At 35.9% G+C, this 24,979-nt stretch overlaps 1 long non-coding RNA gene and 1 other non-coding gene across 2 annotated transcripts in view; both read left to right on the top strand.

Annotated features, from left to right (window-relative positions):
- LOC116421169 overlaps positions 1-17,664 on the top strand; it is a 58,413-nt gene extending 40,749 nt beyond the window's left edge. The window contains exon 4 of the long non-coding RNA XR_004231472.1: positions 17,476-17,664. This is a non-coding gene — a long non-coding RNA (uncharacterized LOC116421169). The remainder of the gene's footprint in view (positions 1-17,475) is intronic.
- A 6,974-nt stretch (positions 17,665-24,638) lies between these two features.
- Positions 24,639-24,711, top strand: TRNAK-CUU. Its single transcript has one exon. It is a non-coding gene; the product is annotated as a tRNA-Lys (tRNA).
- The last annotated feature ends 268 nt before the right edge of the window (positions 24,712-24,979 follow it).

Raw genomic sequence — 24,979 nt, 5'->3', positions numbered from 1 at the left:
TGTTTTACATGCGAAATGGGAGCTCTGAGGTGTATCACACTTGAACAGATGGACTCAGGGTATTTTCATGTTTTCGGCTGCTTATGTTTTGCTTCTAATGTCATTTTCAAAGACTCCATCATTAGCTTCAGACGTGCACAGGCAGGGAACTTTCGACAACTAAATCTGGTTAGTGGCAAATGTTCCCAACCCCTCTGACTGAGATAGGATGTTCTGGGGGGTGGATGGAGAAGAGCCTGCTAGCAGAAGTGGGAGGAGGGAAGACTCAGTGCTCTTCCCACCTTGTGATAACTGTGTCTATGACAAGGGTACTAAATGGTGCTTCTTACAGAGCCTTAGTGCTCACAGGGTGCTGGGCTTTTCATTAGTAGTCAGTTTCTAATTCTGAGATTTTCATCTTTGAGGCTACTGATGTTTAACTGTGCCTCCGTCGTCAAAACTCAGGATAAAGGTTTAAGATTTGACTGCTGAAATAGGGTGAGGCAGAGGAATCAGAGAGAGGCTTATGTCTGGGGGTTTGCTCTATTTCTCTTTTCTCAGGTCCTAGTTTGATGTGCTAATTTCTCTGCTGTCATTGCTTTTTTTTTTTTTTAAACCATTAGATAATAATCCCTTCTCTGTGTAGAGCCCTTTATTCTTTTCCAAAGGTTTTCACATTCATTATCTCATTTGAATTTCACATAGTCCTATGAGAAAGAGAAGGCAAATATTGTAATTCCCATTTGACAGATGAAGAAACTAAGGCAGCAAATGACTGTGTGATTCATATGTAGCAAAGCAGGGGAAAAACTGAGATTAAGATCTCATGACTCCCAGCCTATCTCATCTCCACTGGACCTTGTCTTTGTTGTTGTTCAGTCATTTGATCATGCTTGACTCTTTGTGACCTCATGGACTTTTGTCCATGGGATTTTTTTTGGCAAACATACTGAAATGGTTTGCCATTTTCTGGTTCGGTGTGTCCCCATTTTACAGATGAGGAACTGAAACAAATAGGAGTTAAGTGACTTGTCCTTGGTCACACAGATAGTACAAGTCTGAGACTAGATTTGAATTCAGATATTCCTGGCTTCAGGCCACACGCTGTACCCACTGTATCACCTAGGTATCTTTAGGCTTTACTACCTTCTCAAAATTTCACCTATCAGGAGAAACAACTTGGGATAGTTAAAACATCACTCCATTTTGATTCAGAAAACCTAGCTTCTAATATCAGTTTTACACTTCATAAGTTGGTGACCTTTTAAACCTCAGTTTTTCTTCCATCAAATAGGTTTAACAACATTCACCTAGTTAATTTATGTGTTAGAAGGAAAACAGATAATGATATGGTATAGTGGAAAGAGCACCTGAGATGTACCTTGTGTTACGGGGGACCTCTCCACCTCCCAGATTGGAACCTCGGGCAGGATCTTTCAGGATCTTTAAGTAATCTTCTGACTGATTAAGGTCTGCAAATTCAAAGAAAAATTTCAAGGAAAACTCTAAAATAAACTTTATCCAGCCTTCTGTTTAGACAGAAAGAGGAAAGGGATAGTCTTGTTTTTAACTTTGTTTCTATTATCTAGCACATGACCTGTCACAAAACAGATGCTTAATAAATGTATATTGATAGACTGATCAAAAGATACCCAAGCTCACAAAAGCTGAATTCAGATCCCATATTTTTTTACTTACTACTGATTTAATCTTGGGCAAGTTACTTAAACCTTGTTAAACGTTAGTTTTCCTTCTCTAACAAATAAGGGAGTTGGATTACATAACCTCTAAGGTCTTCCATTTCTAGATCTGTGAACATATATATGAATTATTATCCGTACCAGGTTTGGGGATGTATGGTTAAAATATATTCTAACTTATTTTAAGACAATACACATAAAATCTGAGTCAGGAACTTTGAGTTTCCCACTAACTTGTCAATTCAAAGCTTCATTCCCATCTGCTTAAGTGAAATTGATCTACAGATTTTGCTCTTAACCTGTGTCAGCACCTGCCTGCATTGTGTGCTACTTGGCTTCCATTAATATTTTAAGTGATTTGGCTGTTGTATCTTCCAAAAGCTGGACTCCACAGAGGCAAGTGGGTAGTTGTACAACAGGACAAGGGAAGCATGGTTCCCAAATATATGTTACTCAAGCAGAGATGAAAGAGGAATCGACAGGCACTTTTCAGAGTGGAAATCAGCCCAGGTGGGAGAATCATACATATCCCCCATGAGTTGTATGACAGGAATTTTCTTCATGGCAGTAAACTGGACTTTGAGAACTTTTCTGGACTGCTTGTGTTAATAGGGTGTTAATGATTGATGTGGAGGTCTTTTATGTCACCCAATGAAAGGAAGAAAGCAAGCCCTGGCTTTTGAGGTGACTATTAGTGAGGCACTCTTGCACTGCAAAGTCTGGAGTTTAAAACATTTATGTTGGCTGAGCTTCAGATGGGTTTCCACAACGGCTCCGGCAGAGGAATGAAACAATCTTGCCTGGTGTACTCCTTCCTTTGTTCTTTCAGTCAAACATTAAAAATACAGCAGGCTAAAAGGATAAAGTACATTTCATAGATCCTCCTAGATGGCAGGTACAAAGACTAGGAGAGGTTTGAGATGGGTTTGTTGAACAGAGAAGACAAATAAATAGGAGACATGCCATAGATTCTTTAGAAATTGGCACTTGAATCTCATTTTCATAGCCCGCATTGGGTACAACGCTCCTTCACAAAGGGAAATGACTGCTGCTGCTCTTTTTCCTAGAAATCCCACCAAGGATCATAGAATTATAGATTCAGGGATCATCTATTCCAATCCCTCATTTTGCAGATGAAAAAAACTAAAGTGCAGAGAGAATCAGGGATTGAGAGCATATGATACAGTGGATAGAATGTTGAATGAATATGAGGAAACCTGGTTTTGAATCCTGCCTTTCTTACTAGCTAAGCGACCCTAGGCAAGTCACATACCTCTCTGGACCTAAGTTCCCTCTTATAAAACGAGGCAATTGAACTTGATATCCTCTAAGGTCCCATCCATTTTTAAATTAAATATCCTATAGTAGGGAATCTTTAAGAAAGAATTTCAGAGTAATATAAACATTTTCTGAAAAAAAGATCTTTTCTAGTTCTATCTACTTAGATTGGAATTTCTCAAAATACTTAAATGGATTTGTAATCATATCAATGTGGATCTTCTTGAATTAATTCAGATGGTGACCAATCTATGCCTGCCTATCCTATGCCATTCTTGTCCATGTCCTACCATGAGACCCACCCAATGTACTGGTTAGCTTTCCTTAACATTTTTGGCTTTGCAAGGACACAGTGGAGCATATGAGAGGTCCATTTATGCCTTGTTTTCTTTTTCTTTCATTTTTTAAATTTTTTAAAATTTATTTTGTGAGCCAATTGGAGTTAAGTGACTTGCCCAGGATCTTATAACTAGGAAATGTTAAATGTCTGAAACTGGTTTAAATTTGAGTCCTCCTGAGTCCAGGGCTGGTGCTCTATCCACTGTGCTATCTAGTTGTCCCACTATGCTTTATTTTCACCATATGACCAGCCTATCTTTTTTTTTTTTCTAATTTGGCATTTCTTTGATGATATCTATTCTTCTGGTTCTTTATATTTCATTATTTTTAGTGTGTCACAGCCTACTAACACCCACCAAATGCTACTCTATTGCACTGGGTGATGAAAATTTAAATTCTTTATAGAATTCATAATATTCCAGAACCTGCAACCTTTTGATACCAAAAGACTGACATTTGTTTTAGGGAAAAGTTGGTAATCATTAAAAAAAACTGTGCAGTTTCCTAAAAGTGAGAAAATATTGCAAGCATCCTGAAAGAAACAATTCAAGTATAGTGGAGCCACAAGTGGATGACACAATATTTAGTACCTCATATATTAAAGGACTGGAGAACTTGGAATGATACTTGGAATATTATATTTTAGCGAGCAATGGAGTTAGGATTGCACCCAAGAATCACCAACCCATAATATTTCCTTATTATGATTAATATGGAAATATGTTTTGCATTATTTCACATGTATAACCTATATAAAATTATTTTTATCTCAGGGAGCAGAAAAGAAAGAAGAGGATTTGGAACTCAAAATTTAAAAAAAAATAAATATAAAGATTGTTTTTACATGAAAATGAGAAAATAAAATATTATTTAAAAATAAAAACAAAAAAATAAATTTTGCTTTGTTTTTTTTTACAGCAGTTCTAGCATCCTTTTTAGGCCTATCACTTATTCAATGATTAGATATGCCCATCTACAATGAAATTTTTTTCCCCAGACACACACACACAGAATAATCAACAATGACTTTCAAAGGAAATTGGAAAGAGTTATACAAACTATTGTAGAATGAAGTGAGAAGAATCAGGAGTACAATTTATATAGTAATAACAATATTGTAAAGACAAACAACTTTAAGAGACTTAAGAGCTCTGGTAATCTGAATTATCAGTCATAATTCTAGATGACAGATGATGTTACATATAACTCAGCTGTTGAAAGAAAGATGGTGATTCATATGGGTTCATTCTTTAAACATAAAGAGTAAACATCTGCTCCTATAGTTATCAGTTATGTGACAGTGAACAAGGTTTAACTTGTCTTGGCTTCCATTTCCTTATCTATAAAATGATGATAATAATACCTCAATTAACTAATGTTTATGGTTGTTGTGGGGACACTTTCTAAAACTGCTATCAAAAAGGGAATAGTGTAAGCTATAAAAGTCAAGAAAAGCTTTATGAAGAAGGAGAGATGAGATAGGCATTGAAAACCATGTGCTTCATGTGTAATACCTGCCAGGATTGTAAAAATATGCATTATTCATGGAGATTGAACATGAACTTTCTCTTTGACTAAGGTTCATAATTAGTTAGAGTTAGAAGGAATTTTGAAGAGAAAGTCCATTCTGACATTCTTTGAAATTCCAGGCAAGTTTGTATATTTATCTGGGCTTACTTCCCTTGTACATTTGCTCTTTCCAAGTCTCCTCTATCTCCTTAGGCCATCATCTGTTCACCTGTCTCTCTTGAAGAATCTCTCTGTGACTATCTCAATAAATTCCTTAATAGACATGCAGCATCATGCTTAAGTTTTTCCTCCATTAATCAAAGTTACTTCTCCTTCCATGTACTCAATGGCACATACAATGCCCAAGGTATGATTGGAAGTCAGGTTACCCTTTTGTGAGGTAATACAGAGGGAAATGTGTTCATCCAAAAGAACAGTTCACATGAAGATCACAAAACTTAAAAATAAAACAATTTTAAAAGACTTCATAACTCAGATCATAGCAGTCTCCAATTGTGACTTCAGAAATGATAAATAAGAGATGAAAAACAAGATAAAGAATTGTGGATATTGTCAATAGGTCAATTTTTTTTTTGCTTAACTATACATATATATATATATATTGTAAAGGAGAATGGGGTAGGAAGGTAGTGAGTAGTGAGAGAAATGAAAAAAAAAAAAAAAGCACCAATAAGACATTTTTAAGTACATAGAAGGAAAAAATGTGCAGAAGGCCTATCAAACAAATAGCATAATTTTGTAACTATCTTTGAATGTATTATTTCATCAAAAAAAAACTATACATAAAAGAATTTCATATATTTTTTATTCATTCCTCTATTTTTTCTGTGTGTTGAAATGTTTATTTTTGTTGATAGTTGGAAAGTTCAAAATAAAAAAGAAAATCTAAAAGCAAAAAATAAAGTGGTGACATTAGTGGGGTAAATAAAATTTTATGGCATTTAATTGAATTATGGATCATAAATTTAGAACTAGCTAGTGGTCATCTAATTGAAGCTCATCTTTTTTTTAAAATAAGGAAAGTGAGAACCTCAGATGTTAAGTAACTTGCTAAAAGAACTGAGATTAGGACCCATTTTATCTAATTCTACTTTTTCAGATTTAGTTTTCCCTTAAAACTGAAAGACACATTGTCACCATGACATTGACCAATTCTCTCTAGTTCCTTCATATTTCACAGGATTTGGAATGTGCTATGTTAGGTCTAGTCTGTTTTTTTCATTCCTGGGGGTAGGACATGGCACTATTTCATAATTACTCTCTATGTAGTTTTGTTTAAAAATGTATAATTTAAAAACCACCAAAGGCCAGCCTGGTAATTCAGCTTCCATGGTTCATTTAATCCTTGGCCTACAATACTGAAACAGCCTACAGAGGTGACGACTTGTGCCCATCATAATGCAAATGTTTTCTCTATGAAACATCTGTTCACCCAGAACTGACCCAAAATCAAGCACAGAATCATGGGACAGAACCCAGGACCCAGATGTGTGGAGTTTGTCATTGCTATGCTAAGAAAATCATAGGCAGAGAGAAACTAAGAGCACCTCTAATAAGGAGTTCCGAGAATGTGCTCTGAAATATTCACCCCTTCTATGGCTTGTTGGTGCCAGGTCAGCACAGGTACCATAGTACCAGGTTGCAGCTGCTGACCTGTGACATATTTAGGGGAGCCAGATATTACAGTCAGTTTCTATGATGAGAATTACCAAATCACAGAATCTCATAGTAAGAAGGTATCACCTACCTGACTGGAATAGGCTCACTATCTTGGAGTCATCTTTCTCTATCTCTTCATTCTCTCTCATCCTCTATATACAATCAGTTAACAAATCTTATATTGGTAACTCTATAATGTCGCTCATTTCTTTCCCTTTCTGTCCACTCACGTGACCACTGCATTAGTTCAATCCTTCATCGCCTCTTCACTGAAGTATTGCTTTAATGTCCTAATTTGTCTTCCTGACCCTAGCCTCTCCCCTCTCCAATCTACCCTCCATATAGCTGCCAAAATCATTCTCCTAGAATACAATCATTCTGCGGAGAAAATTCAGGTGCTTCCTAATGGTTGTAGATTAAAATACAAATGACATTTGAAGCCTCCATAGTTTGATTCCAACCAAATTTTATAGGCACTGTACATTTCTTCTTATTACAAAATTCCACACAAACTAGCTCATGCACCCTTATTTCATCCCACCTGCCTGACTTTTTTTTTTTAATTTGAAACCAGGCTGAAAGTGCAGTAGTCTCACAACTGACAGGCACAGAACCTTTGACTGGCTCAATTTATGACTTAGGATATTTTCCCCTAATATAGTTTACTAGCCCTCCTCTTAGGGGCTAATCATATTAATGTGGACCTCTGGTTGGCTTAAGCCTATTGTAGCTCAAAAATAAACTGGGAAAACATTTTTACAGTCAAAGGTTCTGATAAAGGCCTCATTTCCAAAATATATAGAGAACTGACTCTAACATAAGAAATCAAGCCAACTGATAAATGGTCAAAGGATATGAACAGACAATTCTTAGATGAAGAAATTAAAACTATTTCTAGCCATATGAAAATATGCTCCAAATCATTATTAATCAGAGAAATGCAAATTAAGACAACTCTGAGATACCACTACACACCTGTCAGACTGGCTAGAATGACAGGGAAAGATAATGCAGAATATTGGAGGGGATGTGGGAAAATAGGGACACTGATACATTGTTGGTGGAATTGTGAACACATCCAGCCATTCTGAAGAGCAATTTGGAACTATTCTCAAAAAGTTATCAAACTATGCATACCTTTTGATCCAGCAGTGTTACTACTGGGCTTATATCCCAAAGAGATACTAAAGAAGGGAAAGGGACCTGTATGTGCTAAAATGTTTGTGGCAGCCCTGTTTGTAGTGTCTAGAAACTGGAAAATGAATGGATGCCCATCAATTGGAGAATGCTTGAGTAAATTGTGGTATATGAATGTTATGGAATATTATTGTTCTGTGAGAAATGACCAGCAGGATGAATACAGAGAGGATTGGTGAGACTTACATCAACTCATGCTAAGTGAAATGAGCAGAACCAGGAGATTCTTTTATATCTCCTCATATACCTAGAATATATACCTCATATATATTATTATTATGAGGTATATACCTCATAATTATATACCTCAACAACAATATTGTATGAAGATGTATTCTGATGGAAGTGGATTTCTTCAACAAAGAGAAGATCTAACTTAGTTTCAATTGATCAAGGATGGACAGAAGCAGCTACATCCAAAGAAAGAACACTGGGAATTGAATGTAAACTGCTTGCATTTTTGTTTTTCTTCCCGGGTTATTTTTACCTTCTAAATCCAATTCTCCCTGTACAACAAGAGAACTGTTCGGTTCTGTACACATATATTGTATCTAAGATAAACTGTAACCTATTTAACATGTATAGGACTGCTTGCCATTTGGGGGAGAGAATGGAGGGAGGGAGGGGAAAAATCGGAACAGAAGTGAGTGCAAGGGATAATGTTGTAAAAAATTACCCTGGCATGAGTTCTGTTAGTAAAAAGTTATTAAAAAAAATTCCCAGTTAAAGCAACTCACCATCCTCAGCCTCCCCAGTAAAAGGAAATATTGGCATTCTCCACTATGTCCAACCCTTCCTGATTTTTCATAGGCTGTCCTTACTGCCTCAAATGCACCTTTCTCTCCCCTCTACCTTGTATAATTCCCTTATTCTTTCAAGACTCATGTGCTGCCTCTTACTGGAAACCTTTCCTTATCCAGTGATCAATATATAACTTGCCTATATCATTGGTCCATAAGACTATAAAGTTGAGAGCAGGTTTTCTCTTGTTTTTGTACCCCTAGAGTCTAGCACAGTGCCTTATTTTTAAGAAAAGCTTGTGTAATTACTTTGAATTGGACTTTACAGGTCATTTAGTTTAACTTGAAGCATAATCTTTATGACTTCCCTGTTAAATGTTCACTCAAGCTATGTCTGAGGGCAATCAGCAGAGAAAAAGCAGCACTTCCCCAGGCAAGTTGTACAACTTTTTTTGTAGTAGTTCTTATTAATATTAGTGGTGTTATTGATCAAAAGCAAAGATTAAGCACCTAGAGTAGTTTACATAGCTTCTAGTAATTTACTTCTTGGCATAGCTGGCTTATAATATAATATAGTATATATAATATAATATAATATAATACAATATAATATAATAATGGCTTATAAGAGGAAGCAACAGATTCAAATAAGTTTAATTTAACAAGCACTTATTAAGTACCTATTTTGTGAAAGCACTATGCTAGGTTTCGGAATTACAAAAATAAAATTGAAATAATCCTTACACTCAAGAAGTTTATAATCTATTGGTAGGATTTAATTTGTATTTAGATTAATAAATGGAAAACATGTATAAAGTAAAAGAAAAAATGAATGAGGACAAAAACCACTAATAACTTATTAGGGAAAAAAGGCATGGTTAAGGAAATAGCATTTGATGTGAGCCTTTAAGGGAGGTAGAGGTTCTAAAAGGAGAAAATGGGAAGGGAAAGCATTCTAAGCATGGGAGATGGAGTGCCAAATATTAGAAAGAGCAGGTAAACCATTATGACTCAAATACTAAGTGAGAGGAGAAATGTTAAATGTCTGGAAATGAAAGGCTCCTCAGGGTTTTAAATGCCAAAGAAATATGCATTTTATCCTTGAGGTAATAGGGAGCAACTGAAACTTCAGAGTCATGAAAAGTATCAGTGGTTCCTTATTGAGTAGGGTGAGGAGAGTAGTGGATATAGTTTGACCTGCACTCTAGGAAGGTTATTTTGGCAGCTTGTGAGAGGATGAAAGAGGGCTGCAGGGAAACTAATCAGAAGATTATTGCAATTGTCTGGGCAAGAGGAGGTTGATGAGAAGCTAAAACTAGCATTGTAGCATGTAAATAGAGAAGAAAACAGAGGTGGAAAATGGAGGTAAATTGACAAGATGTGGAAAGAATGTGAATGGTTGAGGATAATTCCAAGATATCAATGGGTTATGGGGAGAATGGTGGTATCTTTGACAGAAATAGGAAAATTAGGAGGATGGGTGGGTTGAGGGCAGGAAATGATGAATTTCAGTTTGGGCATACTGAATTTGAGCTTCATATGGTATATCTATTTGGAAATGTTGAATACATAACTTGGGAGTCATCTGTATAGAGATAAGTCACATTCATGAGAATTTATGTGATCAGTTATAGGTGAGGAGGGGGAAAGAGAGAGATAGACAGAGAGGCAAAGAGACAGAAACCAAGGTAGAAGAGAGTGGAGGTGGGGATGGGGAAGAGTAGGAAAAGGTGGAGGAGGGGGAATACAAAATCCAGACTAGAAAAAAACTTCACAAGAGCATGGACAATGATATGACAAAAGAAATTGAAAAATCAGATGTGTTGGAGGACCAGGAGAAAACTGTGTTGTGAAAAACTGAAAGAAGAAAGAATTTCCAAAAGGAGAGAGTGGCCAACAATGTAAAAAGCTTCAGAGAAGTCAAGAAGTATGAGATCTAAGAAAAGTCTATCAGATTTACCAGTCATCATTGTCAGTAAACTTAGACAGAGAAATGTCACTTGTGAGGCGGTCAGAAGCCAAATTGTAAGGAATTGGGAAGTGGAGAAATGTACACTGGGTTTATAGCTTGCTTTTTCTGGTAGTTAGACTTAAAAGAGAGAACTAAAAAGATAAAATGCTAAAGGAATTAGTCTTGCAAGTATTTGTGATGAATGAAGAGAATCTAGCACTTCAAACAGATCACAGCAATGAGGAAGAGTAGTAATTCTACATTTCTGATTCCTCACAAAGGTTCATGAAAAATTATACCCATATTTTGCAAACTTATGTGAAATGTTAGAATGAGCCATTTGAAGGGACTTGGCGCATAAGATAATGTACATGCCACAGAATCATATGCGCTAACTTATGTGTAATAATGAAACCTGCCCTGAATTTCAAGTCATAAGATTTGGATTGGAATCCTGACTCTCCTGCTTATGAGCTGTGTTGCCTTGGCAACTCATTACCTCCCTCTGGGCCTCAGCTTTCTTTATCTATAAAATGATATTAATAATAACTATATTATTAATACAGTTACAGTTAGTATAACTATAACTACCTTATAAGGTTTCTGTGAGGATAAAATGATCACATATTTACATATATAAAATATATATATAGCACATATACATATATATATCACTTGGAAAATACTAAAGTTGCATATATAAGTCAATTAATGTTTTCAGCCTCTTAGAAACTCCAGTTTTCATTTTTTCCCCTTCAGTTTGCTCTCAGAAAATACTTTTGAAGTAAGTAGGCAGCCCAGTGGTACAATGAATAGAGCACTGGACTTGGAATCTGAAAGATTCATCTTTGTGAATTCAAATCCAATTCCACATACCTCCTGGACAATTCATTAACCCTTTTTACAGACTCAGTCTCCACATTAGTAAAATGAGCTGGAGAAGGAAATGACAAATGACTCCAGCATCATTGCCAAGAAAACCCCAAAAAGTATCACAGAGAAATGTTCATAACTAATGAAGTAAGGCAAGGTATAATTATCCCTCTAGTAGAGAGCGAATATAAAGCCCCCAGGAAAGTGAACTACCAAAGCCATCTATCTAGTTAAGTTTCATTAGTAAGAGTAGTCTCCTTTAGTCCAGTGCTTTTTTATTGGACCAGACTGTCTTAGCCAAACTTTTCAGGAAGTAAAAATCTTCCCTAAGGAATTATAAATGCATCAATTATGTATCAGCAAAAATAAAAATCACACAAAGAAATCTAGTCAGCTTTTCTTCTAAACCATAATCTTATATTATACCTTTAATTCTCTTTTTACTGGCACAAAATATAAAAATTTACTTTGTTATTGATTTTAGATTTCCATAGCCTTCTTTCTTTAAAGATCTTAATTTTATAATAATCTCTCATTGCTGGTTGTTCATTTGAGAGCAATTGCAAGAGAGCCTGCTATAATATTTTAGCATAAAATCTCACTCCCTCTGTTTTTTAGTACTATTATTTTAAAAATGGTTCATTTAAATTACTGAATATGATAGTAGGCATTGTTGAATTGTCCTAGATAGACCATACTTTAAAGCTGCCTCTTCCATGAAGTCTTCCAAGGCCTCTTCTGCTTAGAATAAACTTTTTCCTAATCCATATAAAAGTATTTTTTTGGGGTAATGGTATAATGTACTCATTTTACAATATTGCACATTGGCATTGTATTGATATCTTATCTTCCTATAAAACTATAAACTCTTCAAAGAACTTCATCTTACTGACATTTTATATATTGCCCAGCACTAGGCACTGTAGTCTGCACACTTTTAAAATGTGCTTAATAAATGTATGTTGCCTAAATGAATGAGGGCAGGAGAATATTTGGCTAATAATCCAATGTAAAGAGTTTATTGGGCAGGGATGATTCTTACCTAACTAAAATTTGGATATCTTCAATAAATAGTATAGAAGCAACAACTGACAAGAATAAAAGTTCACTCTGTAAAGAGTAATTAGTCATTACTTTGCCAGTATTTTGACCATTCAATTTTCTTGTCTTTCCCTCCCCTCTTAACTCTGAGGCAGCGTGACATTGTGGAGAAAGCACTGGACTTGAGTCAGGAAGACTTGATTTATAATAGCTACTTCTTAGCTACTTCTATATGAAAAGGTGTTCCAGATCACTAATGATCAGAGAAATGCAAATTAAGACAACTCTGAGATACCACTACACACCTCTCAGATTGGCTAAGATGACAGGAAAAAATAATGATGAATGTTGGAGGGGATGTGGGAAAACTGGGACACTGATACATTATTGGTAGAGTTGTGAACTGATCCAATCATTCTGGAGAGCAGTTTGGAACTATGTTCAAAAAGTTATCAAACTGTGCATATCCTTTGACTTAGTACTCTTCAGTTTTCTTTACATCTTCAACTTGCTTTGAATACCTCAAACTATCAGCATCAAGAGAAAAGATGGATGAAGGCAACCCCAGTTTAGGTTGCTGAAAGAAAGGATTGGGAAAACATGAGACGAGCTGGAAGTCTCTATCATGTTCCTTTCCCCTGCTTGCTACACTAGAGACTCTGGGAAACTTCCCTTGACTGAGATCTAGAACACATCATTGAATTATCTCACTCTTAATGGGAGAGTTCCTACACTCTATATTGTCTAGTATATATTCTCCTATGTATGCTATCTTGATTTTTTATTTTGCTTTGACTTATATAAATGAATTTCTTGGAAACCTGTGCTCATAGTAGAATTGGTACATAGTAGGAAATGGGTCAACCATTAGGTACAAAGCTTGGGGTCTTCCTTACTCCAATAATGAAATAATGATCAAAAATTAACTTGAATCTGAAAAATATATCCCCTACATAAATAATATTTAAGGGAGTAGATATATATAATTCTAGAGTGAACAAGCTTCTGTTAGCCCTAACCCTGTTTCCAGCTCCTGGCAAGAATTAGTCTCCCTTAGAGAGAGTTAGGTGAGAAGAGGCTAGATATAATCTATTCAGTTTCCCTTCAAACCACACATCAAGATCCCCAAGTTACATGTGGGAGAATGGACCTTGTTTCACTTGTTTATGTGAGAATATATTTTAGTCAATAACCAATCAAAAACTTTAACCAAAAATATTTAATATTTTTGTGACATGGCCCCTTTTAGTAGACTGGTGAAGCCTAAAGAACTGTTCTGAAAAAAAACATTATAAAATAAAATGTGTAGACTTATAGAGAGAACAAATAATATTAAAGTATAGTTAAAACTTTTTTTTTAAATCTAGTTCATAGACCCTGGGTTAAGAAATCTTGCTTGGGGAAAGTAAAAAGTCCTTGAAAGCAATGAAATGATTTGAAATAATACTGCACAGGAAGTATGTTCAGGTTAGTTAAGGAAACTTTCAGGTTGTCTATAAAATATTGACTCACTTCTGGATTCAAGTAAATAGGGGGGTAGGAAAGAACATTTCTGGCCAGTCGCCTGAATAGTTGCTTTAATAGCATAAGAGAGCCTCAAATTTGGCCTTATTCTCCTGCTCAACCTTGATTAGAAAAGGATCTAGTGAATTTTGGAGGAACAGTGGATTTGGGGCTTATTCTTTGAGATGCTAGAAGTAATCCCAGTATAACGCATTGTCTATATCAAGAGTCAATAACAGACTAGATATGATGTGGGAAGGCAGAGTAAAGCTATCTCCATCTCTTCTTAATGCCAGTATCTTTCCTCTGTTAATTATTTCCTATTTTTCCTGTATCTGGTTGTTTGTAAATATTTGTTTGCCTGTTCTTTCCCCATTAGATGGTAAGTTCCTTGAAAGCAAGGACTGACTTTTGGCTTTTTTTATTTATTTATTTATTTTTTTTTTGCACTCTAGCCCCTAGTATAGTATCTAGAACAAAGTAGGCGCTTAATAAATGTTTATTGATTGACTGAGAAACACTTTTAGGAACCCAGCATAAAAGTTATACTATGCCTAAGGGGAACTTTATGAATACTCCAGAATGGAGGGAAAAGGATTGCCAAAAACTAGGATTGTTAGTTATTTCTTTGCTACATGTGCTCTCTAACACTGAACCCACCTTCTCCCTAGATTTAGTATAACTGTTGGAGAGGGATGTTTTGTGACAATTTTTATTATGCCACTTTGGTAAATAACCTATTTTAAAAGTTAATTAAGTCTGAATGACTTTTAGCAAATCAGAAACATGGGGAGAAACACACTAAGAGAAAAGTCACTTCTAGTCTCCATTTACTCTGATCAGATAAGTGGTTGATATTTGGGCAATGTGATCTAAAAGTGGAAGTGTGATTCAGAGAATACTCAGATGTTGCAGTTGTAAAATGCTTTGCAAACGTTTAAAAATTACATATAACTTTTAGCTATTTTATTATTATTATTTCCATTATTACTACTATGGCTAAGTATATAGTAGAAAGAACATTTGGAAGAAGTAAAAAAGGAACAAAGGGCTGAAACATCTGTAACTATATATGTTTTATTCTATGGTGGGGTATGAGACTGTGATTTTATTCCTTTCCTTCCAAGGTAGGACATTGAATTCTAAACTAGTCATGGGGATCCTTTTGCTACTACTAATGCCTAGTTTATAGGCTCTGTGGCCAGACTACTTAATGTTTGTATCCTATTCAAAGTACAATTAATTTCCTAGGTGGAGTCAAATTCCTGTTTCAAACAACGGAAACTTTATAATCCTGAGGATTTCTTAATCCCATGGGATGGGTAAATTACTACCCTCAATATTTTCACTTTCTCTAGGTTATCTTCAGCACTGGGACTGGGTTTACCATTACTGGATCCAGCTTCTTTCCTTGAGTCTTTTGGAATCAACAAGTAATCTGCTAGGGTTTGAGTAGGGAATGAATTTATAATACTTATAATACAAAGTAAATGCTTTGTTCTTTATTACTGACATAACGTCTAAGTAATTTGTTAGCAATGACTAGTTTCAAAAAAGGATGAGAAGTGACCAGAGAATGGGAATGAAAATGAGTTAAAGAGTAATTGGAACCTGAGAGTAATAGGTATTATTACCTTCTCCCATTGAATTTTTGTATATGTAGGGATTAGAAGGTGTCTATTACAGATGTAATTGTATTACACATTTCTCTTGGCTCTAAGCAATCCTACTTTACTAATTGTTGATGTGCTTTTTTGAAAGATAAAGTAATCCACATTTAAGTAATGATTTGTCCTGATATTTTTCTTTCTTGAAACTTCTCGCTTTTCTATAATCACCTAAAACAAGGACTCCTGCAAATGGGTTTTCTGGGTGCAACATTGCATTGTGCAGGCTCCCAGAGAGCTTGCTTGTCAGTGTCTCTTTCTTGCTGAGGCTGCTGCTATAATTAACTTTCTGATGGATTTCTGAAGCAGTTGAACATATAGAGAGAGGGAAAAAGTTTCTTTCAAAGCTTGTTTCTATTCTCAACCTCAAATTACCTCAACTGCTACTTTGTATCTGAGATTCCTTGGGAAGTGACTTGCCTTGAGTACTAATATCCTCTTTGGTAGACTTTAAATTTGAGGGAAAGAAAATCACTGAGTAAGGCTAAGTACAATACAGTGTTCATCTGCCCTTTTGTTAAGCACAACATGGGTGAAAACAGTCTTTCAGAAATACTGTCCCAAATTAGGATCCTTGAGCTCTTTGTTTTTCCAAAAATTACATGATTAAAATGACTATCCCCCAAGTCTGAGAATCCAATGTGGCCTTTAATTGACCATGGATCTTGACTGATTGTGCTCAGAACTATTGATGTCTTTTGGTAGTTGAACTCAAATTTCTAATTAGCAAACCGCTCTCTGAGAATTCAAAATAGTGCAGTCTATAGAAATAGTACTGTCCCAAGACTTGGATTCAGATCCTACCTCTATTATTTGCTAGCTGTAGGGAGCTTAGACAAATCACCTAACTTCTCAAGGCCTCCATTTTCCTTATCTATTAAATGGGGTAATGCCTAAGATGATATCAAAGACCCCATTATATGATTGCATTATTCAAAGGTCAATCTTGTATATAATTGTGTATATGAGCTTTTGGTAGAACCATAGTCTCTATTGTACTTTATTCATACTTGACAAAATTAATGGATTAAGCCTTGTGAGATCCTGAGGCTCATCATTCCTGATAGTTCTTAGATAAAGATCAAACAAATAGGCAGCATAATTATGTATGAAGTATTAAGCTTGGGTTCAGATCCTAACTATGAGTCTTACTAGATGTGAAAAACGGGTGAATTATTTCAAATTTTTTGAGCCTTGGTTTTCTCATCTGTAAATTTAAGTATAATAATGTGTATTGTATAAATGGATTCATTTACTATGTGCAAAGCATGGAGCTAAGTTCTTAGAATAGCAGTAGAAAACTAAGAAAATTCCAGCTCTCAAGATACTCACATTCTAGTGGTGAGTATATGTATTCTATGGAGTTGTTATAAGAATCAAACAAAATAATGTACTGACAATGTTATACTCTGGTTATCATTATATCACAGAAACTGTGGTTGAGTGGATAGAGAGATGGGCTTTCTCAGGAAGCCCCAAACTCACATTCTTCACCTTGATATATTTGATCCTTATCTGCCTCAGGCATCTGCTTAGAACTTCTCAACTAAATCATAGAAAGGTGATAATCTGCTTTGGTGAAAGAAATTCCCTATGGTCAGGAAATCAACTATTTAGCATTATTGTTTCCATTTTAATAATGATAATAATCAATATTTGTCAATAGCATTTACTAAATGCTAAGAACTTTACAATTATTTTCTTATTGATCCTCACAACAACCTTGGGGAGTAAGTGCTATTATCATCATCATCTCTATTTTACATATGGAGAAAGTGAGGGAAATGGAGATTAAATAATGTGTCCAGAGTTACACAGTAAATGTTTGAGAGCTGTCTTTCTGACTCCAGGCCAAGTGTTCTAAGCTAAAATACCTTTCATTTTGCAAATAAAAGCTCAGAAAAATGCAGTGACAAGTTTGTAGCCACATGACTAATCCGTGGCTGAGCAAAGACTCAAACCAATGTTTTCTGACTTCGAGTTAACTTATTTTTTGTTTTTGTTTTCTCTTATATTAGGCTGTCTCAGAAGTCTGGATGTTGTTCATTAAACCCAATCCAGAAGAGATAATTATGGACCCTTTGCACTGATAATTTCAAATGAATCACCTCAGCAGTTTGGAGGCTCAGTAAATAGAGCTCTGGCCCTAGAGACAACAACAACAACAACAACAACAACAACAACAACAACAACAACAACAAAAAAAAAAAAAAAAAAAAAACCTGAGTTCAAATCAAGCCTTAATCATTCAATAAGTGTGTTATCTCTAAGCAAGCCATTTAACCTCTTTCTACTCCAGATTCTTTATCCGTAAAATGGGAATAATAATATCTCTTAGAATTGTTGTGAGGATCAAATGAATTAAAACTTGTAAAGTGTTTAGCATAGTGCCAGGCACAGTAGATCCTATATAAATTTTAGCTACATAAATATAAATACACACACACACACACACACACATATATATACACACACACACATATATAAATATGTATGAAAATGGTTACCTTGGAAATACCTGTGCTCCTATATGGTAGTTATGATTTCACTGGTGCTGGAAATTCAAGGCAGCATGACAAAATGGAAAGAATAAATAAATTGGAATCAAAAGTTGTGTACAAATACAACCTGTACCATTGACTCCCTGACCTTGGGAATACCACATAAGCTCCCTGTGCCTCAATTACTCATCCTTAACATGAAATTGAACTGAATGGCTTCTGCGATCCCTTTCAGCTCAAATGTTCCTATGTGGAAACTCCTTATACCAAATTACAGGTAAGCAACTCATCATTTTAAGGTGATTCTTGGGACAGTGAGAGGTTAAGTGACTTTTGTTCATAGCATTACAGCTAATATGTATAAGAGGGAAGACTTTAACCTAAGTCTAGATGGTGCAGTGGATAGTGACAGGTCTGGAGTCAGCAAGACTCACCTCTCAGAGTTCAAATTTGGCCTTACACACTTATTAGCTGTATAACCCTGGGAAAGTCACTTTACTCTGTTTCCCCATCTGTAAAATGAGCAGGAGAACGAAATGGAAAACAGTCTAGTATCTGCCAATAAAAACCCAAATGGGATCATAAAGAATTGGACAAAATTGAACAACAAAATCCTTTATGAAGTTACATATTTGTGATGGTTACTGAAAGTTAATATAATTGATATTAAAATGTTTTGGCAGCATCAACAGGGATTTTCTTTATTTATTATATTACACAACTTAGACCTTAGCTGGTTTAATTCCTTTATTTTCAATTTCAATAATTTCAGTATTTGAAAGGAGGAAACTGAAACCCAGAAAGGGAAAGTTAAAACTGACCCAGCAGATCCAAGATTCATATTCAGATTCTCTGATTCCACTGAAGAAAGTCAGTGTTCTTTCTGTGATGTTGTATCAATAGATTATTGTGAACAGATCATCTCTTCTTTTCATATTGACTCCCAATACCAGGAATAGAGTAAAAAAAATACATTATTATAGAGTTTATTTTAAAGCAATGCCTCACGAGCCTTCTGGCCCCTAAATAACTCAACAACTTTTAGGTCATCAAGGTTATAGAATAAATGCTTAGTAGTCATCCTAGTAAGATATATGAGATGATTTGGAGGTATATTTTATTAAGTTATCTAAGAAGCATTTATTAAATGACTACGTTATGTCAGGTGCTCTGTTGGGTCCTGGTGATACAAAGATTAAAATGAAATAATTCATGCTTTTAAGGACATTGCATATAATTGTGAGGATAAAACATATAACAGATACAGGTTTTCTGTGGGTACACTTAGAGTTCATCCCCCAAGGATCTCTGGACTCATAAAATGGAGTTGATCCTAGGGGCTTAATCCCAAAGAGTTAATTTCTCCCTCATTTGTTATTCTCCTGTTAAAACACAGGAAGGGGTCTGATCTTTGTCTCTCTGTCTCTGTCTTTGTCTGTCTGTTTACTTATACACAGATATTAGGTGTGGGACATCTTTTATTTTATCCAACATCACAAATATATAAGATGCAAAAGAACAAGAATCTATGAACAAATGTAAAAACATAAGTACCCAGATAGTCCATCATATTCTCTCTGAAAGGTAAAAATATATAGCTGTTACTGAAGAACATTTTCCATTCACTTCAGAACTATACTATCCAAATAATTCACTATAAGGTCATGGAAGATTGACAAAGTCCAGATTTCCTGACCAAGCACAGTATTACTTTAGTCCTTCAGCTTTGAGATATTCGTTCTTTTTCCTTTTCTTACTATGTTGTTATGGAACTCTCCCTCTGGGAGGCTGATTCCCAAATAATAGAACATAGGGACTTTCAAATCTTGTGGGAACTCTCTAGCTTGCATGAGAAGTCTATTTTCAGAAACTTTTATCTTTGACACAATGCTCAGAATAGAAATCAGGAGGGCAGTAGTAAGTACAAGATGTCTTAGATTTCTTTAAAATTGCCAATTTTCTCTCCAAGGGGAAGGGAAAGGGAAGACGTTGCCCTCCCAATCTTTCCCAACCTTTCTGCTATACTCAGGTTTGGAAATTTTAGAGAGAGAAAAAAATAGAGAAAAGAAAATGAACAATTTCATGACTCACTTTTTTTTAAACCAAGAAAAAAGATAATGCTTTTGCAAAGAGTTTGCCATCATACGCTTTCCTTCTGTCACCAATCATCTTGGAGAAAACCTCTACATGAGGACCAGTAAGAGTTCTCTGAGTCAGCAAGATTATTGGGGCCTCATGACCACCTCCATAGGAAAGACATACCATTCAGATCAATTTCCTCCTTCTTTAATCTTACCGTATTGATTGGGAATTTCCTTGAACTTCCTCTTGCATATAAAAACAAAGTACTCTGATGAAGGGGTTCACCAACAACTGGGGAGGGAGTCAGGGAAGCTAAAATTGGAATATCTTGCATGGGGAAAAAGTAAATAGGCCATTTTGGCTAAAATGCAAAATGAATAAAGATAATAACAAGGAAAGGGTAGGCTGTAGAAAGATTGTGAAGGGACTAACTGTCAAATAGAAGAGTCAGTGGTTTATCAGAGAGACAATGGGCATCACTAGAATTTCTTGAACAGGGAGTAGAATGGTTAATCCTGTGTTTTAGGAATAACAATTTATGATAAATGATCAAAGGATATGAATAGACAATTTTCAGATGATAAAATTGAAACTATTTCCACTCATAAGAAAGAGTGTTCTAAATCACTATTGATCATAGAAATGAAAATTAAGACAACTCTGAGATACCACTACACCTGTCAGATTGGCTAAGATGACAGGAAAAAATAATGATCAATGTTGCAGGGGATGCAGGAAAACTGGGACACTGATGCATTGGTTGGTGGAGTTGTGAACGAATCCAACCATTCTGGAGAGCAATCTGGAATTATGCCCAAAAAGTTATCAAACTGTACATATCCTTTGATCCCGCAGTGTTTCTACTGGGCTTATACCCCAAAGAGATACTAAAGAAGGGAAAGAGACCTGTATGTGCCAAAATGTTTGTGGCAGCCCTGTTTGTAGTGGCTAGAAACTGGAAAATGAATGGATGCCCATCAGTTGGAGAATGATTGGGTAAATTGTGGTATATGAATGTTATGGAATATTGTTCTGTAAGAAATGACCAGCAAGATGAATACAGAGAGGCTTGGAGAGACTTACATGAACTGATGCTAAGTGAAATGAGCAGAACTAGGAGATCATTATATGCTTCAACAACGATACTGTATGAAGATGTATTCTGATGGAAGTGGACTTCTTTGACAAAGAGAAGCTCTAACTCAGTTTCATTTGATCAATGATGGACAGAAGCAGCTACACCCAAAGAAAGAACACTGGGAAATAAGTGTAAACTGCTTGCATTTTTGTTTTTCTTCCCGGGTTATTTTTACCTTCTGAATCCAATTCTTCCTGTGCAACAAGAGAACTATTCGGTTCTGCACACATATATTGTACCTGTGTCATATTTACTGTGACATATTTAACATGTATAGGTTTGCTTTCCATCTGGGGGAGGGGGTGGAGGGAGGGAGGGGAAAAATCGGAACAGAAGTGAGTGCAAGGGATAATGTTGCAAAAAATTATCCAGGCATGGGTTCTGTCAATAAAAAGTTATAATTATTTAAAAAAAGAAATAACAATTTGTTAGTTATATAAAGGATAGATTGGAGAAGGGAGCGATGGAAGGCACAGAGTCCAATTCCAAGGACACAGAACTTGACAAATATTATACCTATTAGATACTGAATTAAAGGTCTGGTATAAAGAGTATAGCTATTCTGGCACCTAAGGAGACTCAGACTCTCTCTCTAATCCTCTAGGAAAAAGCAATCTTGAGTCAACCTCCTGTGTAAGATGTCTGGAAATGTATTTAAAATTCAAACTAGTGATGTGTGTGTTTGTGCATGCACATTCACGTGTGTACATAGAGATGTATAAAAAACAAATCTGGGCAGTCAGGATGAGAAAGAAAACTTTGTTTGTTTCAAGTCCATGTTGACTGAATTCAGAATATAGTGATTGCTTTATTTTTTGTTTTGTAAAAAAAGACCTGCAAATTGAGGATTAAAAGGGATCATCCATATATGCAAATGTGTTAAACAAGGGGTGAAATCATGATTTCAGTTTCATATGCTTCCTTCCTTTCTGGAAGAAGGTGATGGACTAGCAGTTTGGAATAAGACAGACATCTCTATACAGATCCAGTGTGTTGATTTTGCTTCATTTGACTACATAAGAGAAAGGTTGGGGTGAAGAGGGTAGGAGTTGAGGGAGAGACAGGAGTAAAGTGACAGAAAACATCACTAAGGCATTAAAAAGTACGAAGGAAAAATGCCCAAAAAGTTCAGAAGGGTATACAAATGAGTCCATTCTGTTAAAGGCTTGTTCAAGGGCAGCTAGAAGGCAATGGATAGAGCACTGGGCTATGGAGTCAAAAGGACCCGAGTTCAAATTTGACCTCAAACACTTAACGCTTATCAGCTGTGTGACCCTAAACAAGTCACTTAACCCCAATTTCCCTGCCAAAAAACAATAAACAAAAAGCGTGTTCAACTTAATATATTGTTATTGTTTAGTTGTATCAGTCATGTCCAACTCTTTGTGATCCCATTTGAGGTTTTCCTGGCAAAGACACTGAAGTGATTTCCCTTTTCCTTCTCCAGCTCATTTTACAGATGAGGAAACTAAAATAAATAGGGTTGAGTCACTTTTTCAGAGTCACACAGCTAATAAGTATCTGAGGCTGAATTTGAACCCAGATTTTCCTGATTCCAGACCGAGTGCACCATCTAATTGCCCCAAAATATACTTTAATAAATAAACTATACATAATAGAAGTTCATGGTTTCATTTGCAATCCTTTCTCTTGTACACTGAAGTATTTATATTTGTTGGTTTAAAAATTAAGCAAGGCAGTACATGCTTTGGAGTTGGAATATCCTAGAGATTGTTTAGTTCAATCATCTTTTTTTTCTCAATGCAGAAACTGAGATTCAGAGTAAGAAAGTACAACAACAGGTTATGTTACTAGTGAAAAAGGCAGGATTTGAACTCAGGTGCTGTTATACCAGGTACAGGACTTTTTCAAATGTACTCTTCCAACCAAGAGAAAGCATTTGCCCTTTCAAGACATTTGTCATCTCCAAATGCAAAAAGCAGAGTACCTTCTTCCCTTGGTGTGAAGGAGCATTTAAGACATTCATATTAATTACTGGGGTACTTTGGATGCATGATTCTGTTCTAGGTGTTGATAGAGTTTAAAAAGACCAGCTTTGGAAAATGACAGCCAGCTTCGGAAATTATTTAGCATAAAGCAAGAGCTTTAATTAGGTCAAGGAAAAAGCATGTGATGAAAACAAGGAGAGAGTGACAGGCGGGTTTCTCAAACTAGGCTTTTTGTTTTCAGTAGCTTGGTGGTGGCTGTCTCCCTTCAAGCATGGAGAATGGAAACTGTTCCTTAATGTGCTCATGTTTTCTTGATTGTGAACAGACATTTCTTTTTTTTCCCTCTTTCAATTTGCCAGGCAGACTCTGCCCCGTCTCACATTCATGCTGGGCAAGATGGAAAGAATTCTTTCATTTGCAGTTGCCAAATTATTTTGCATCAATATGAATTCTGCACAGAATTTGCAGTGGGCTCTTTGCAACCAACTGGGTAAAGATATTGCTAATGAAAATGAGGATGCAGTCACTGAGGACCATGTAGTATGATAGAATTCATTCCCCTTCTCCCAGAACAAAAACAATTAGCTGAAGTCCACTGGACAAACTGACCTTTAATTCATATCAAACTTTGTTCTATTTCTTTGTTTCACCTAGAATTTGGGAATAGCCACTCATTAAAAGGTAGTAGCTACATGGATTAAAATTTAGGGTTAACTGTCTTCATCAACTTAAAAACTGACAGATTCAAATGGTGATGAAGACTTAAGAGAAAGAGAGATGACTGTTCTTATGCAGTTTCCTCTGCCTTTCTTCTCCTCTCAGGAACTAATGAACAATCAAACAATGGAAGTTGCTATGGATCAGAGGTATGGAAACCTTAATTTCTCAACCAAGAAAATTTTTAACCCAAGAGACTGTCATCTCTGAAATTGGATTGCTCAACCCAAAAGGTGGCAGAAACTTGGACAATGATAGTGTTCCTGCAAAAGCATGTAGCATAAATATATTCGCTTACTTGGCTTGAGAGGGAGACAATGAACAATACCCCTGGTTCCTACGGACTATGATTTTCTAGACAGAATGATCCTATAATCTAGCTTCTAGAAAGAAATTAGAGATTTGTGGGACAGCATCAGCCTTGCATATTACTCTGCAAATATTCCTAAATATAAAAGTCTTAGAATCCAGTTTTTCCTTAGAATGGGAATTTCTTATGCAGTCATATCAAATCTAGACTTCTGTTCAAAGAAAGGAGATTAAGTAGTTTTTCAAGAATTATCCAAAATTCAAGAGTCTAGGATTAGAGCAGGAGGTGTTAAATTCTGTGTGTAGTGTGTGTGTGTGTGTGTGTGTGTGTATGTGTGTGTTTATGTGCATGTCATAAACCCCACTGGGTTCATGAAGTGTGAAGGTTTTCTGGAGGAAGCCTTAGTTTTCAGTTATAATCAATAATTACTCCAAAATGCAGCCAGCTGGTAAAAATGCAAACGTTTATTTCTCCTTCCAAAATGGCCCGGCTAGCTCAGTTGGTAGAGCATGGGACTCTTAATCCCAGGGTCGTGGGTTCGAGCCCCACATTGGGCTCCAAAATGTGAAGGTTTTTTGGAGGCAGCCTTAGTTTCAATCAATAATTACTCCAAAATGCAGCCAGGTGGTAAAAATGCAAACATTTATTTCTCCTTCCAAAATAGCCCGATTAGTTGAGGCCTAACTCTCTGCTTGGCTCCAAGAGGTCTTGAAGCTTTGCCCTTGGCTTCTGCCTCTGCTTTCTTCAGCCTCCAGTCAGTATCAAGTTGGAAGATGCAATGAATCTCTTTCCTCGAAGATAGGGCTTGTAGGCTTTCTTCCAGAA

Source organism: Sarcophilus harrisii, chromosome 2 (genome assembly GCF_902635505.1).
Source record: "Sarcophilus harrisii chromosome 2, mSarHar1.11, whole genome shotgun sequence".
In the NCBI taxonomy this organism is placed as follows: Eukaryota; Metazoa; Chordata; class Mammalia; order Dasyuromorphia; family Dasyuridae; genus Sarcophilus; species Sarcophilus harrisii.
The sequence above is the reverse complement of the archived record's forward strand: the minus strand, read 5'-3'. Positions and strand labels throughout refer to the sequence as shown.